General features: G+C 42.3%; 1 long non-coding RNA gene across 1 annotated transcript; it reads right to left on the minus strand.

Moving 5' to 3' along the window:
• Positions 1–352: 352 nt before the first annotated feature.
• LOC111094910 lies at positions 353–2,975 on the minus strand. Its single transcript, XR_005385940.1, has 3 exons — positions 2,435–2,975; positions 2,043–2,087; positions 353–844 (listed from the first exon to the last, which is right to left on the minus strand). It is a non-coding gene; the product is annotated as an uncharacterized LOC111094910 (long non-coding RNA).
• Between the last annotated feature and the right edge of the window lie 904 nt (positions 2,976–3,879).

The raw sequence follows: 3,879 nt of genomic DNA on the forward strand, positions 1-3,879 counted from the left end.
TCTGTTTCTAAACTTTTCGTTAAAGTGTAAGAGACACACAGAAAGTGCTCGGATCATAAACATGGCTTTGATGGATTTTCTCAAACTAAGCCTACTCGTATCACTAGCACCCAGATCAAGATATAGAATGTTCCCAGCGCCCTAGAAACTCCCTCACGTTCAGAAGAGAACGTCTTTTTTTTTCTAACTATGGTAAGGAAAATAACATAAAACTTATCATGTTGGGATCCCCGGGTGGCTCAGCGGTTTAGCGCCACCTTCGGCCCAGGGCCTGATCCTGGAGACCCGGGATCGAGTCCCGCATCGGGCTCCCTGCATGGGGCCTGCTTCTCCCTCTGTCTGTGTCTCTGCCTCTCTCTGTGTGTGTCTCTCTTAAATAAATAAAATCTTTAAAAAAAAACTTATCATGTTAACTGTTGGCAAGTACACGGTTCAGTAGTGCTAAGTATATTCGTGTTGCTGTGCCTTCAATCTCCAGAACTTTTCCTTCTTGCAGATCTGGAACTCTCTGCCCATTAAACCAACTCTCTCTCTCAACCTGCTGGCAGCCCCTGATACCCATTCTAACTTTGTTTTTGTTTCATTTCTCTTTCTGAGTGTGATTACTTTAGATGCTTCATGTAAGTAGAATCATACAAGATTTTTTTGTCTCTTTGTGACTGGCTTATGTCACTCCGCATGATGTCCTCAAGCTTTGTCCATGTTGTGGCACGTTCAGAATCTCCTTCCTTTTTTTCCAAGGCTGAATAACGTTCCAGCGTCTGGATATATCACATTCTGTGGAGCTGCTCATCTGAAGGTGGACATTTGGGTTGCCTCCGTGTCTTGGTTACTGTGAATAAGGCTGTTATGAACAGGGGTGCAAATATGAGAATTTCTTTTAATACTAAAAATAGCAGACATTTATGACATGAATGTCAGGCATTGTTCTAAAGGCTTTACGGACATGATCTCATTTAATCTTCCCAGGAACAGAATGAATTAGGAAGCACTCTCATTATCCTCATTTTACAGATTAATAAACTGAGCAACAAGAAGGTTAAGCAACTTTCCCAAGGTCACACCAGTGGAGCTGGGATTATCACTGAATGGGACTGAGCCCAGGGCTACACACTTAACCACCTCTACCACACTATGTGGCCTCTATTTGCAGGAGTGGGGGGAAACTAAACATAAATAAATATATTTCTGTGTTACCTGAATAGCTTTATAGTGATCATTACATTCTATATTTTCTTTTTTTTTAAAGATTTTATTTATTTATTCATGGAGACACAGAGAGAGAGAGAGAGAGAGAGAGAGAGAGAGAGGCAGAGACACAGGCAGAGGGAGAAGCAGGCCCCATGCAGGGAGCCCGACATGGGACTCAATCCCAGGTCTCCAGGATCACGCCCTGGACTGAAGGCGTCGCTAAACTGCTGAGCCACCCGGGCTGCCCCATTCTATATTTTCTTAAATGAGCCTTACTTTACACTGGTCCAACCAGTATAATGTGGTCCAAGTGACGTCTCTGTTTTAGACCTAAACCTTACAGAAATCCTGGTGGCTTCTGTTTTTGCATTCTCGGATCCCAGTTATCAGGCTGTCACAATGCCCAGGAAAGATAACTGAATGATTAGAAACCACAAAAGAGAAGCTCTGTAGTTGAGAGGCTATCTTGTACTGGCTAGCCCCAGCAAAGTTCCCGGATGAACACAGCTACATGGACCACTCCAGCCAACTTTATGGGAACAGAAACCATGCAGCTGACCCTTACTTCAATTCTTAATCCACAGAATTATAAAAAAATAATAAATTGTCATATTTTTTTTTAAAAATCACCTCTTGAACACTATCTCTTTTAAAATGTTTCCATAATGGTGTTACAAAGTATCTCCCATAAAGTATTGCCCATGTGAGGGTCCATAAAATGTTCAGGCCTCCCAACTGCAGTCCACTTTAATTAAAACCATGAGCATTCCCTCTCAGAGCCCCCAGTTTCTTTCAATTTTGACTCATTTACAAACTGCAATATCATAAAGCATATTTATTAAGCACCTGACCTTCTAAAGCTCCTTTTCTTGTTCCGGCCAAATATTTCAGATATGCTATACATTGGAAAGAAGAAATCAAAATTAGCTTCATGTACTCAATTCTATAAAAAGTTATTAGCAATTAATACAGACTTAAGGGGGAGGGGAGTAATTAGCCCTCTTGGCCTGAAAATTAATAGGTCCTTTTCATTATACTCCTAAGGGGTATTTTGCCCAATAACATTCCATCTCAGATTAATGTAAAACGAAAACTACATTATTTGAGAATGCCGGCTACAAAACGATTACAAACCACAAATCTCACAAAGATTAACAGGGAAGGAAGATCAAGCGGAACAACGAACTATTAATAATTCTAAACAGGATGAAGGTAATAAAATCAATGTGTCAATCATTCTTACCAGAATAAAGAAGCCACGATATTTTTTGAGGGCATGGCCAGACTTAAGCAAAGTAAGAGTTGGTGAAGTTCTTTATAGGTCAGCCTCTAGGTAGTTACTAGGTAGCTACACGAAAAATGAAAGACACTCTGGAAGCTCCAATTTTACAAGGTGCGGGCCACCACGCAAAGATACTCCCTCTTCTTCGTTTCTAGAGACCATGGTCTCCCCTTTCCTGTACAGAAAGCCAAGCACTGCGCAAGGTTAAGGTGTATCAATGATTCTGAGCCAACCGCTAGGGGACAGAAGCAGACCAGCTGACCCCCAGGTTACCCTGAGAACCCACTCACCCCTGCAGCAACTCGAGATAGACTGCAGATAATTGCCTCCTACATGTTCACCGGAATTTGAGTTTATCATCTTTCCAAGAACCGGAAACCAAGATGAAATTGCCCAGTTTTTCTTGCGCATCTGTTCTGATGCTTCGGTCACCATTTGGTAAGAAATATTTCTGTAGGTGCCAAAGGTAGCAGCTGCACAAGTACACTGCAATCCCGATTCCTTTTCTGTTCCCCTCCAGCTCCAGCCTTACTGGCCCCTGCACCCTTGTTGCTGCTTGGTTTACTCTGGCTTATGCTTGCGGTTACCTCATCATGGGGCAGCTCGTGGTCTCTGGGATCCCAGAAGCGATATCCAAATAAGTCTGGTTTTATAAGGCCACCCATTGCCATACACACTCAATCTCTTCTAGTCATGTCACAGCAGGATAGAGTTTGCTTCTTCGGCTCTGTAATACCAGGTTGATGTTTAGCCAAGTTGCAAAGGAACGAATAAACAAGTATCAAAGGTGTGTAATAAATCATGGCATTCATACCAATTTCTGAAACTCTTACCCCACGCAAAGGCACAAAGACGTACCTTCTGTAGAGTACACACTAGAAGCTGGATTGTGAAATACCCTCAACAATTCCATTCATATATCACTATGATTGTCTATACACGGAGGAGAAATAAACACTCATGTTGTTTCATTCAACAAACTGGGCATTTAATATGTGTCAGATTAAAGATGCATAAAATATGAACCCTGTCCTCATAGAGCTCTCAATCAAGTGGGAAGCCCAATACAAGAAAGGAAAAATATCATAAATAAATAGAATATTACATTCTGTGTGAAAGCAGTGATTTGGAAGGGGTATTGCTTAGGCTGGGAGTGGGAACCACAATGGGGGGAATCAGATATCAGAGAATGCTTTGCTTCCTGGGGAAAGGCACCCTGAGTCTAATGTTAAAGGATGAATACAGGCAGCCAGGCAGAGAAAAGGTAGAAGAATGTTAGAGCCAAGGCAGACATTTGGAGTAAAAGGCAAGGAGACAAGAATAGGATGGTGCTGGGGTGGGTGGTGGGCAGGTAGCATAAGTGGCGCTGTGTTGCTGCCGTGTTCAGTGAGAGTTGTAAGACACAG

The sequence above is a fragment of the Canis lupus genome, chromosome X, assembly GCF_011100685.1.
Source record: "Canis lupus familiaris isolate Mischka breed German Shepherd chromosome X, alternate assembly UU_Cfam_GSD_1.0, whole genome shotgun sequence".
Lineage (NCBI taxonomy): Eukaryota > Metazoa > Chordata > Mammalia > Carnivora > Canidae > Canis > Canis lupus.